We start from the raw sequence: 13821 nt of genomic DNA, 5'->3' as shown, positions 1-13821 counted from the left end.
CCGTAGCGTACACCTTGCCTGCTCATCATAGCTTCCACTTGAACGCGTCCGTGCCAGTTCAGTAATCCTAGCTAGGCTCGCCTTTGATCTCCGGCCTCCGCTCTCCGCTCCCCCCGTCAGTTCGGTGGCCCTCGCCGGTCGCCGCCGTGCCGGCGACATGAACAGGCCGTTCTTTACTGGCGTGCCCAATCATCCGGCATCAGGACACACGCACGCACGCGGCTGCAGAACCCGCTACCGCCGCGACAGCGTCGTCAGTCAGACGACCAGGGCACGGACCCTATTAATTCTCGAGAGCAGGGACAGACGAACAGTGGCGAGCGTGCGCGCGAGAGAGAGAGCGTGATCTGATCCCTCCCTGCGTGGTGCACCATGGTTGCTACACTCCAGAGCATCTGTACTGCACATGTAGGCCCTTGTTTAGGCTAAGAGGACGGACGGACGTCCTGTTCAGAAAAAAAGAAGCAGCGGCCGGCCTGCACCACCGCAACAACAGGGACAGCAACGGAGGGCCCGCCCTACGTACCATGGTACTCCATCCATTTTAAAATAGATGACTTAAATTTATATTAACTTTAGTATAAAGTTGAATCATCTATTTTGAAACGAAGAAAGCAGTAGCTACTACATGTGAGCTGGTCCACTCACCGCTAAGCACGACGACGACGTCCATGGCGCCGTCTCTGGACACATGCATGATTGCATCTGAAAGGAAGGAAAGCCGAGCTGGCTTTCATGCTTATCTTTTTCTTTTGAAATGAAGGTAAAAGATTTGCCTCATCTCACTAAAAAGAAGGGATAACAAAGTCTGCAGAGGGCCATTAGCCCTCACACGAATGGAAAATACAAAGGCCTATTCCCGCGGCATTATAGAACTCAAATGTGTTGCTCCCGCGATCACCTAGAGTCTCGTCTCTGCCTTAATAGCCTCGACCAACATATTTGGCAACATGCACATGTGCTGGAAAACTCTCGCGATCTCTCTTTCCAGACCTCCCAAGAGACGAGCATGATGAGCGATGCAATCGCCTTCCTCCTGTGACCACGGCGAAGGACCACCGCCGTTCACCACTCCCTGACCGTGGGGATCCCTCTCCAGACTGCAGTATCCACCTCCGGGGCGTCCACCGAATCTCTAATCGCGCTCCAAAATCCAAATGCGAGTGGTGAACCTGCACTTGAGGAGAAAATGAGCTGCAATCTCTTGCTCTCTCTTGCACAGTTTGGCTTTCATGCTTTCTATTGCAAAGAGTAGGCGGCCGGCAAAATGATGAAGAATTTTCGGGTCTCCCCGTTTGTAGCGCTCCGTGGCGTTGCACTCTACGATCCTGAATCCAGATGTCCAGAAAATGATTAGGGCTGGCCGTGCTGACTTTGCCTGATCATAGTCATAGCTTGGACTTGGGCGGCGTGCCTGTCCCAGTCCAGCACGCTTAGCTGAGCTCGCTTTCGTTTCCCTGGCGGCTGACTTCCGCTTCAGTTTCGCTTTTCTCTATCTGATTCACCAACTCCGGCTTTGTGCGCTGGCTGGCCGCATCATTCTGTTTTGGACTCAGCTTGTTAGTTCAGAATCTAACCCCTGTGCTTTGTCTGTGCAAGAGTAGAGTAGATCATTGGCACATGGTTCTCTTCCATCTCGTGCGCGCACAGCTTGGTTTCAGTTCAAGCGACATGGATTAAAGCTTGCGCTGGCCGTTGTCGACTCCGGCCATGAACCAGAGTGAGCGACAAGGCAGAAACCTATGGCCAATGCACTACTACTAGCTGTGTGACCGTGGTGAAAGGTTGTTTTTTCCTATTTTAGCGAGGCACAGCCGCAGGTGAGGGTGTAAGGGCCAACTCCACCGCGCGACCCCATCCTGTCCGCGCGCGTCCGTTTGGGGTAAAACGGACGAACCAGACGGCCCAGCGCGCGGGTGCAAACAGCTTTTTGTCCGTTTTGTGTCCGCTTTCGACCCATCCCCGGCCCAAGTTTGCGTCGCTTTTGGGGTGAAACGGACAGCACGCGGACGCGCGGGCCGTCTACGCGTGTCCTCCCCTGGCCCGCCCGTCGGTGGCACAGGGGCGCCTTTTTCTATCCGCCCCCTCCCTCCCTCCGGCCGCACGCCCTCCATTCTTCCCCACTCTTCCCTCGCCGCCGCCGCCGCCGCTGCCATTGTAGCTGTGCAGCTCGGACGCGCGCTCGCCCAGCCCCTTCCCCTCGGCGCCCCCGAGATACCCAACCACGGCCAACTTGCGCACCCGCCGGCCGGATTTGGGGCGGATCCGGTCGGTCTAGAGCTCGTCCGGCTGTGGGAGGCCGCGCGCCGCCATGGACTGGCCGGGCACCGGGCCGGAAGGCCCTGGCAGGGCCGCAAGGCCACATGTAGGCAGTGGCTCCTCCTCTAGCCGCTCGGATCTACACCGTCGGTGGTCCGCCGGCAGATACACGAATGGCGGTCGGCCAGGCTCGGTGCTAGCCCAAAAGCTCGTCGGCGCACCGTTGCCGCTCATTAAGTGTGACCACTGCCCAAAGAAGGTCGTGCACCGTGTGTCTACAACGCCGGAACATTCCGGATGGGTGTTCGTCAAGTGCTTAAACGATGGGGTATGTGCTCTTTTTAGCTTCGGTTTGTGCTCTAGATTTGACTAGTTGTGCTAACTTCAAATTTTGTTACGTAGAATGGATGAAAGTTTTGGTATTGGGAAGAAGAGTACATCGATATATTGATACAGCATAATTTAGTTGATGTTCGTGCACTTTTAGCTAGCATAGAGGCTGTAGATGAGACAAGTGCACTTGTTGCTAGATTAGAGGCTAGACACGAGACTAGGTGCGAGGAAGCAACCTCTACTTCTTTAGGCTCGAAGAAGAAGGAAGAAACACGCAAGATGGAGGCGGCTCCTCCGCAGATCAACAATGAGTGCATCGAGAAGGCGCTAATCCAACTTACAGGAGCAGTTATGGAAGTTGGATGTCTTCTAAAATGTATTCTTGTGGTTCTTGTTTTCTTTGGTCTTGCTTTTCTAGTCAAAATTTGGTGATGTATTCTCATGTACCAAAAATGAATGATGAAAAAAGTTTAAAGGCTTGAAAAGAAAAAAGTACGCAGACAGGATGCGGCCGGGATGCGTCCGCGCGCTGGGCGCACGGCCACCGCATCCTAGGACACGCCCGGACACGACCCCATTGTTGGGGAACGTAGTAATTTTAAAAATTTCCTACGCACACACAGGATCATGGTGATGCATAGCAACGAGAGGGGAGAGTGTGTCCACGTACCCTCGTAGACCGAAAGCGGAAGCGTAAGCACAACGCGGTTGATGTAGTCGTACGTCTTCACGATCCGACCGATCCAAGTACCGAACGCACGGCACCTCCAAGTTCAGCACCCTATGGGGGGCACCGCACACGGCTAAGAGATCAAGAGATCAATTGTTGTGTCTATGGGGTGCCCCCTGGCCACGTATATAAAGGAGTGGAGGAGGGGGGAGAGGGCCGGCCACTATGGCGCACCCTGGAGGAGTCCTACTCCCACTGGGAGTAAGATTCCCCCCTTCCAAGTAGTAGGAGTAGGAGTCAAGGAAAGGGAAGAGAGAAGAGAAGGAAGGAGGGGGCGCAGCCCCTCCCCCTAGTCCAATTCGGACTAGGCCTTGGGGGGCGCGCAGCCTCTCCTCTCTCTTTCCCCTAAAGCCCAATAAGGCCCATATACTCCTCGGCGAATTCCCGTAACTCTCCGGTACTCCGAAAAATACCCGAATCACTCGGAACCTTTCCGATGTCCGAATATAGTCGTCCAATATATCGATCTTTACGTCTCGACCATTTCGAGACTCCTCGTCATGTCCCCGATCTCATCCGGGACTCCGAACTACCTTCGGTACATCAAAACACATAAACTCATAATACAAATCGTCACCGAACGTTAAGCGTGCGGACCCTACGGGTTCGAGAACTATGTAGACATGACCGAGACACATCTCCGGTCAATAACCAATAGCGGAACCTGGATGCTCATATTGGCTCCTATATATTCTACGAAGATCTTTATCGGTCAAACCGCATAACAACATACGTTGTTCCTTTGTCATTGGTATGTTACTTGCATGAGATTCGATCGTCGGTATCTCAATACCTAGTTCAATCTCGTTACCGGCAAGTCTCTTTACTCGTTCCGTAATACATCATCCCGCAACTAACTCATTAGTTACAATGCTTGCAAGGCTTATAGTGATGTGTATTACCGAGTGGGCCCAGAGATACCTCTCCGACAATCGGAGTGACAAATCCTAATCTCGAAATACGCCAACTCAACAAGTACCTTCGGAGACACCTGTAGAGCACCTTTATAATCACCTAGTTACGTTGTGACGTTTGGTAGCACACAAAGTGTTCCTCCGGTAAACGGGAGTTGCATAATCTCATAGTCATAGGAACATGTATAAGTCATGAAGAAAGCAATAGCAACATACTAAACGATCAAGTGCTAAGCTAACGGAATGGGTCAAGTCAATCACATCATTCTCCTAATGATGTGATCCTGTTAATCAAATGACAACTCATGTCTATGGCTAGGAAACATAACCATCTTTGATCAACGAGCTAGTCAAGTAGAGGCATACTAGTGACACTCTGTTTGTCTATGTATTCACACATGTATCATGTTTCCGGTTAATACAATTCTAGCATGAATAATAAACATTTATCATGATATAAGGAAATAAATAATAACTTTATTATTGCCTCTAGGGCATATTTCCTTCAGTCTCCCACTTGCACTAGAGTCAATAATCTAGTTCACATCGCCATGTGATTTAACATCAATAGTTCACATCTTTATGTGGTTAACACCCATAGTTCACATCGATATGTGACCAACACCCAAAGGATTTACTAGAGTCAGTAATCTAGTTCACATCGCTATGTGATTAACACCCAAAGAGTACTAAGGTGTGATCATGTTTTGCTTGTGAGATAATTTTAGTCAACGGGTCTGTCACATTCAGATCCGTGAGTATTTTGCAAATTTTATGTCTACAATGCTCTGCACGGAGCTACTCTAGCTAATAGCTCCCACTTTCAATATGTATCCAGATTGAGACTTAGAATCATCTGGATCAGTGTTAAAAACTTGCATCGACGTAACCCTTTACGACGAACCTTTTGTCACCTCTATAATCGAGAAACATATCCTTATTCCACTAAGGATAATTTTGACCGTTGTCCAGTTATCTACTCCTAGATCACTATTGTACTCCCTTGCCAAACTCAGTGGTAGGGTATACAATAGATCTGGTACACAGCATGGCATACTTTATAGAACCTATGGCTGAGGCATAGGGAATGACTTTCATTCCCTTTCTATCTTCTACCGTGGTCAGGCTTTGAGTCTTACTCAATTTCACACCTTGTAACACAGACAAGAACTCTTTCTTTGACTGTTCCATTTTGAACTATTTCAAAATCTTGTCAAGGTATGTACTCATTGAAAAAACTTATCAAGCGTCTTGATCTATCTCTGTAGATCTTGATGCTCAATTTGTAAGCAGCTTCACAGAGGTCTTTCTTTGAAAAACTCCTTTCAAATTCTCCTTTATGCTTTCCAGAAATTTCTACATTATTTCCGATCAACAATATGTCATTCACATATATTTATCAGAAATGTTGTAGTACTCCCACTCACTTTCATGTAAATACAGGCTTCACCGCAAGTCTGTATAAAACTATATGCTTTGATCAACTCATCAAAGCGTATATTCCAACTCCGAGATGCTTGCACCAGTCCATAGATGGATCGCTGGAGCTTGCACATTTTGTTAACACCTTTAGGATCGACAAAACCTTCTGGTTGCATCATATACAACTCTTCTTTAAGAAATCCATTAAGGAACGTAGTTTTGACATACATTTGCTAGATTTCATAAAATGTGGCAATTTGCTAACATGATTCGGACAGACTTAAGCATCGCTACGAGTGAGAAAATCTCATCGTAGTCAACACCTTGAACTTTGTCAAAAACCTTTTTCAACAAGTCTAGCTTTGTAGATAGTAACACTACTATCAGCGTCCGTCTTCCTCTTGAAGGTCCATTTATTTTCTATGTCTCGCCGATCATCGGCCAAGTCAACCAAAGTCCACACTTTGTTCTCATACATGGATCTCATCTCAGATTTCATGGCCTCAAGCCATTTCGCGGAATCTGGGCTCGTCATCGCTTCCTCATAGTTTGTAGGTTCGTCATGGTCAAGTAACATGACCTCCAGAACAGGATTACCATACCACTCTGGTGCGGATCTCACTCTGGTTTACCTACGAGGTTCGGTAGTAACTTGATCTGAAGTTACATGATCATCATCATTAGCTTTCTCACTAATTGGTGTAGTAGTCACAGGAACAGATTTCTGTGATGAACTACTTTCCAATAAGGGAGCATGTACAGTTACCTCATCAAGTTCTACTTTCCTCCCACTCACTTCTTTCGAGAGAAACTCCTTCTCTATAAAGGATCCATTCTTAGCAACGAATATCTTGCCTTCGGATCTGTGATAGAAGGTGTACCCAACTGTCTCCTTTGGGTATCCTATGAAGACACATTTCTCCGATTTGGGTTTGAGCTTATCAGGATGAAACTTTTTCTTATAAGCATTGCAGCCCCAAACTTTAAGAAACGACAACTTTGGTTTCTTGCCAAACCACAGTTCATATGGTGTCGTCTCAACGGATTTAGATGGTGCCCTATTTAACGTGAATGCAGTTGTCTCTAATGCATAACCCCAAAATGATAGTGGTAGATCGGTAAGAGACATCATAGATCGCACCATATCTAATAAAGTGCAGTTACGATGTTCGGACACACCATTACGCTATGGTGTTCCGGGTGGCGTGAGTTGCGAAACTATTCCGCATTATTTCAAATGAAGACCAAACTCGTAACTCAAATATTCACCTCCACGATCAGATCGTAGAAACTTTATTTTCTTGTTACGATGATTTTCCACTTCACTCTGAAATTCTTTGAACTTTTCAAATGTTTCAGACTTGTGCTTCATTAAGTAGATATACTCATATCAGCTCAAATCATCCGTGAAGGTCAGAAAATAACGATACCTGCCATGAGCATCAACACTCATTGGACCGCATACATCGGTATGTATTATTTCCAACAAGTCAGTAGCTCGTTCCATTGTTCCGGAGAACGGAGTTTTAGTCATCTTGCCCAAAAGGCACGGTTCGCAAGCATCAAATGATTCATAACCAAGTGATTCCAAAAGTCCATCTTTATGGAGTTTCTTCATGCGCTTTACACCGATATGACCCAAACGGCAGTGCCACAAATAAGTTGCACTATCATTATCAACTTTGCATCTTTTGGCATCAATATTATGAATATGTGTATCACTACGATCGAGATCCAACAAACTATTTTCATTGGGTGTATGACCATCTAAGGTTTTATTCATGTAAACAGAACAACAATTATTCTCTAACTTTAAATGAATAACCGTATTGCAATAAACATGATCAAATCATATTCATGCTCAACGCAAACGCCAAATAAAATTTATTTTGGTTTAACACTAATCCCGAAAGTATAGGGAGTGTGCGATGATGATCATATCAATCTTGGAACCACTTCCAACACACATGGTCACTTCACCCTCAACTAGTCTCTGTTTATTCTGTAACTCCTGTTTCGAGTTACTAATTTTTAGCAACCGAACAAGTATCAAATACCCAGGGGCTACTATAAACACTTGTAAGGTACACATCAATAACCTGTATATGAAATATACCCTTGCTCACTTTGCCATCCTTCTTATCCACCAAATATTCAGGGCATTTCCACTTCCAGTGACCATTTCCTTTGCAGTAGAAGAATTCAGTTTTAGGCTTTAGTCTAGCTTTGGGCTTCTTCACGGAAGTGACAACTTGCTTGCCATTCTACATGAAGTTCCCTTTCTACCCCTTTGCCCTTTTCTTGAAACTAGTGGTCTTGTTAATCATCAACACTTGATGCTCCTTCTTGATTTTTACCTTCATCGATTTCATCATCATGAAAAGCTCGGGAATCGTTTTCGTCATCCCTTGCATACTATAGTTCATCACGAAGTTCTACTAACTTGGTGATGGTGACTAGAGAATTTTGTCAATCACTATCTTATCTGGAAGATTAACTCCCACTTGATTCAAGCGATTGTAGTACCCAGACAATTTGAGCACATGCTCACTGCTTGAGCTTTTCTCCTCCATCTTTTAGCTATAGAACTTGTTGGAGACTTCATATCTCTCAACTCGGGTATTTGCATGAAATATTAACTTCAACTCCTGGAACATCTCATATGGTCCATGACGTTCAAAACGTCTTTGAAGTCCCGATTCTAAGCCATTAAGCATGGTGCACTAAACTATCAAGTAGTCATCATATTGAGCTAGCCAAACGTTCATAACATGTGCATCTGCTCCTGCAATAGGTCTGTCACCTAGCGGTGCATCTAGAATATAATTCTTCTGTGCAGCAATGAGGATAAACCTCAGATCACGGATCCAATCCGCATCATTGCTACTAACATCTTTCAACTTAGTTTTCTCTAGGAACATATCAAAAATAAAACAGGGGAGCTAAACGCGAGCTATTGATCTACAACATAGATCTGCTAATACTACCAGGACTAATTTTATGATAAATTAAAGTTCAATTAATAATATTACTTAAGAACTCCCACTTAGATAGACATCCCTCTAATCATCTAAGTGGTCACGTGATCCATATCAACTAAACCATGTTCGATCATCACGTGAGATGGAGTAGTTTTCAATGGTGAACATCACTATGTTGATCATATCTACTATATGATTCACGCTCGACCTTTCGGTCTCCGGTGTTCCGAGGCCATATCTGCATATGCTAGGCTCGTCAAGTTTAACCTGGGTATTCCACGTGTGCAAAACTGTCTTGCACCCGTTGTATTTGAACATAGAGCTTATCACACCCGATCATCACGTGGTGTCTTAGCACGAAGAACTTTCGCAACGGTACATACTCAGGGAGAACACTTATGCCTTGAAATTTAGTGAGAGATCATCGTATAAAGCTACCGCCGAACTAAGCAAAATAAGATGTATAAAAGATAAACATCACATGCAATCATAATATGTGACATGATATGGCCATCATCATCTTGTGCCTTTGATCTCCATCTCCAAAGCATCGTCATGATCTCCATCGTCACCGGCATGACACCATGATCTCCATCATCTTGATCTATATCAATGTGTCGTCACATGGTCGTCTCGCCAACTATTGCTCTTGCAACTATTTCTATCGCATAGCGATAAAGTAAAGCAATTATTTGGCGCTTGCATCTTATGCAAAAAAGAGACAACCATAAGGCTTCTGCCAGTTGCCGATAACTTCAACAAAACATGATCATCTCATACAACAACTTATATCTCATCACGTCTTGACCATATCACATCACAACATGCCTTGCAAAAACAAGTTAGACGTCCTCTACTTTGTTGTTGCAAGTTTTACGTGGCTGCTACGGGCTGAGCAAGAACCGTTCTTACCTACGCATCAAAACCACAACGATAGTTTGTCAAGTTAGTGTTGTTTTAACCTTCTCAAGGACCGGGCGTAGCCACACTCGATTCAACTAAAGCTGGAGAAACTGACACCCGCCAGCCACCTGTGTGCAAAGCACGTCGGTAGAACCAGTCTCGCGTAAGCGTACGCGTAATATCGGTCCGGGCCGCTTCATCCAACAATACCGCCGAACCAAAGTATGACATGTTGGTAACCAGTATGGCTTGTATCGCCCACAACTCACTTGTGTTCTACTCGTGTATATAACATCTACGGATAAAACCAGGCTCGGATGCCACTGTTGGGGAACGTAGTAATTTCAAAAAAATTCCTACGCACACACAGGATCATGGTGATGCATAGCAACGAGAGGGGAGAGTGTGTCCACGTACCCTCGTAGGCCGAAAGCGGAAGCGTTAGCACAACGCGGTTGATGTAGTCGTACGTCTTCACGATCCGACCGATCCAAGTACCGAACGCACGGCACCTCCGAGTTCAGCACACGTTCAGCTCGATGACGTCCCGCGAACTCCGATCCAGCAGAGCTTCACGGGAGAGTTCCGTCAGCACGACGGCGTGATGACGGTGATGATGTTGCTACTAACGCAGGGCTTCGCCTAAGCACCGCTACGATATGACCGAGGTGGAATATGGTGGGGTGGGGCACCGCACACGGCTAAGAGATCAAGAGATCAATTGTTGTGTCTATGGGGTGCCCCCTGGCCACGTATATAAAGGAGTGGAGGAGGGGGGAGAGGGCCGGCCCCTATGGCGCACCCTGGAGGAGTCCTACTCCCACCGGGAGTAGGATTCCCCCCTCCAAGTAGTAGGAGTAGGAGTCAAGGAAAGGGAAGAGAGAAGAGAAGGAAGGAGGGGGCGCAGCCCCTCCCCCTAGTCCAATTCGGACTAGGCCTTGGGGGGCGCGCAGCCTCTCCTCTCTCTTTCCCCTAAAGCCCAATAAGGCCCATATACTCCCCGGCGAATTCCCGTAACTCTCCGGTACTCCGAAAAATACCCGAATCACTCGGAACCTTTCCGATGTCCGAATATAGTCGTCCAATATATCGATCTTTACGTCTCGACCATTTCGAGACTCCTCGTCATGTCCCCGATCTCATCCGGGACTCCGAACTACCTTCGGTACATCAAAACACATAAACTCATAATACAAATCGTCACCGAACGTTAAGCGTGCGGAACCTACGGGTTCGAGAACTATGTAGACATGACCGAGACACGTCTCCGGTCAATAACCAATAGCGGAACCTGGATGCTCATATTGGCTCCTATATATTCTACGAAGATCTTTATCGGTCAAACCGCATAACAACATACGTTGTTCCTTTGTCATTGGTATGTTACTTGCATGAGATTCGATCGTCGGTATCTCAATACCTAGTTCAATCTCGTTACCGGCAAGTCTCTTTACTCGTTCCGTAATACATCCTCCCGCAACTAACTCATTAGTTACAATGCTTGCAAGGCTTATAGTGATGTGTATTACCGAGTGGGCCCAGAGATACCTCTCCGACAATCGGAGTGACAAATCCTAATCTCGAAATACGCCAACTCAACAAGTACCTTCGGAGACACCTGTAGAGCACCTTTATAATCACCCAGTTACGTGGTGACGTTTGGTAGCACACAAAGTGTTCCTCCGGTAAACGGGAGTTGCATAATCTCATAGTCATAGGAACATGTATAAGTCATGAAGAAAGCAATAGCAACATACTAAACGATCAAGTGCTAAGCTAACGGAATGGGTCAAGTCAATCACATCATTCTCCTAATGATGTGATCCCGTTAATCAAATGACAACTCATGTCTATGGCTAGGAAACATAACCATCTTTGATCAACGAGCTAGTCAAGTAGAGGCATACTAGTGACACTCTGTTTGTCTATGTATTCACACATGTATCATGTTTCCGGTTAATACAATTCTAGCATGAATAATAAACATTTATCATGATATAAGGAAATAAATAATAACTTTATTATTGCCTCTAGGGCATATTTCCTTCACCCATTGCCCTGCCCAAACGGACAGAATCCGGGCAAAGCGGACGTCCGTTTGGGGTCGCACGGTGGAGTTGGCCTAAACCGTGGAAGCTCAGTAACTAGCCTTTGGGTGAACAGTGAGAAAGCCAGAGCCCGTGTCACCGCCTGATCTCTGACCAGCTGCCACCAACAACAGAGATATCAAAGTTGTGGTCGGAGTACTGTTGCATCGCAATAATGTCTCCTGGTGCCACTGCTTGCTCGCTTGCCCCATAGGAGACACAACCACCAACCCATAGGCTGCTTCTAGAACCATGGTCTAGGAGTGAGCATTTCCATGAGCCAATACCTTGATCCCCGGCCGATCTCTCCGGTTTTGTGGTCTAGAGTAAGGCAGATTTTCACCAGTTTAGAACCTACTTGTACTCGTAGGTCACATGAATTTAGAATGTGGGTCAGTTGCATTTTGCATGAAGGAGCAGCCGCCAGCTCGCTGGAGAAGCCTTCTTAATCTATCTTAGCATGGCAGGCGACCTCGATATCTATTTTAGTGTGGCAGGAAATCCCGTATCAATTTTAAGGGTGGGGCGGGTGCAGGTTCACCAAAAGAAAAAGAGGTCTGCTTTGGTATCCACCTTCCTATAGATATGTACGAAGTGTATGTACTGCTTATACACCCAATCCGCCGACCCCACCCTCCTATCGACCGCGCCCGTCGTGTCTCTGGTTCATTCCATCCCACACGTCCATCACATCTGCCGCCGACGGAGAGACGAGAAAAACAAGTGGTGACTTTTGGTTCATCATATGGACGCCCGGACTCCCGTAAAGCCCCCCCCCCCAGTTTGGTTCCAGTTTGTGAGAAAACGTACATCTGGACTGATCAGCGGACCGATGCGGGGTGGCGTAGGATGGCAAACTATGTCCGAAAATTTTGGTTCAGACGTTTGCATGAGGTTTGAGGGTCAGCTTTGGATCATGTCGCCTCCTTCTGCTTCTCTTCCTCCCAAAGCTAACAGAGCGCAACAGTTACCGCACCGTTGTGCACCGCGTAGCCAGCGGTCGCGTCTCGCCTTGCGACCATGTCCCTGATCACCGTCGCAACCCCTTCTTCCTCTTCACCAACTGGATCAAGCCTAGACGCAAGGAGACAAGCGCTCCGTCATCTCCTTCCTCTTAATATGAGTAATTTCCTTTTTTGAGAGAGAGAGCACCCTTTAGGCCTTTACGACATTAGTATGAACAATTGGTCCAAGTTAAGGTGCTGAAATGTAATTGTACCTTCAACCAAACACCAGAGTTTTGTTGATGAACAAAAAGCCGCCATCCAAACATACCCTAACCCCCCTTGTCATTTCCTGTCTGCTTGCATGTTTGATGAGGACTGGCATTCAGATCACGATGGTTGGCATACATGCATGAGTGCATCTGAAAAGAAGAGAAGCCAAGCTGGCTTTCATGCTATCAGTTGCAAAGAGTAGGCGGCCAGCAAAATGCTGAAGAATTTTCGGACCTCCCCATTTGTAGCCGCATTCTGTGGTGTTGTACTTCACGCTTCTGCATCCAGTTACCTAGAAAATGATTAGGGCTGGCCGTGCTGAGTTTTTTTTTGAATTTTCACGGCGGGGAGGGGGGGCCCTCCGCCACCTGAATATATTACCCAAAAAATGGACCAAGGCCCAGAGTGATCAGATTTACAAGGGAGAGGGAGAGAGAGGCCTGACTACTCACACCTAAGAACAGACAGCCAGACATCGATGTGGGCATGGTCTCCCCAAGCTAGCCTAGTGCGCTAGAGCACGCCGTCGTCTCAGCAAGCTTTGAAGGTGGCCGCAAGGGACTGCGGATCATTTCTGAAGACGACAGCATTCCGTCGCTTCCACAGCCTCCAGCAACAGAGGAGGATGAAGGCGGCAGGCGACGCCGCACCGACTGCAGGGGACGCGTCCAAGCGGTGGATGGATTCCACCGCCCCCCTTCCGTCGACACACCAAAGCACTGCCAGAATTGGATCGCGAAAGGGCAGCCGAAGATGAGGTGGTTCGCTGTCTCCAGCTCGGCCGCGCAACAAGGACACACTGCCTCCGCCGCCGTAAGGATGGTTTTGCGGAGGAGTACGTCCCGCTTATGCACGCGCGCTAGCGATAGCAGCCAACCGAAGAACTTGACGCGTGACGGAGCGCGGATGACCAAATGAAGGACGCCGCCGCCGACGCTGCCGCCCCCCCCCCCCACCCCAAAGCGCGCGAGGGCG

The sequence above is a fragment of the Triticum aestivum genome, chromosome 5D, assembly GCF_018294505.1.
Source record: "Triticum aestivum cultivar Chinese Spring chromosome 5D, IWGSC CS RefSeq v2.1, whole genome shotgun sequence".
Classification (NCBI taxonomy): domain Eukaryota; kingdom Viridiplantae; phylum Streptophyta; class Magnoliopsida; order Poales; family Poaceae; genus Triticum; species Triticum aestivum.
This window is presented reverse-complemented; position numbering follows the sequence as displayed.